Genomic DNA, 429 nt, shown 5'->3' on the forward strand with positions numbered 1-429 from the left:
AGGAATGCCTGAGGACTAAAAGGGAGGCGTATAAAACCAGTGGAAGGGAGGAACGATTAGCAAAGAGGAGTACTCCTCCTCGGCCCGGGAGCATAGGAGGGCTATTAGGAAGGCCAAGGAAGAGATGGAACTCAGGCTAGCGTCCAGGATTAAGGACAACAAAAAGTCCTTTTTCAAGTACATTGGGAGCAAGAAGAGGGCACCAGGCAATGCAGGGCCCCTGCAAGACACAAACAGTATTCTGGTGGCCATGCCAGACAAGAAAGTTGATATTTAACAGTTTCTTTGCCTCTGTTTTCTGAACAGGGACCAGGATATCCCACCTGCCAAGAGGTAGGGACAGTCTTGGGGATATCTCTGTCAGGCCTTCAGTCAGTGCAGATGTAGTTAGGGATCTTCTGGAAGGGCTAGACATTTTTAAATCTGCAG

Source organism: Alligator sinensis, unplaced genomic scaffold (assembly GCF_000455745.1).
Source record: "Alligator sinensis unplaced genomic scaffold, ASM45574v1 scaffold313_1, whole genome shotgun sequence".
Lineage (NCBI taxonomy): Eukaryota > Metazoa > Chordata > Crocodylia > Alligatoridae > Alligator > Alligator sinensis.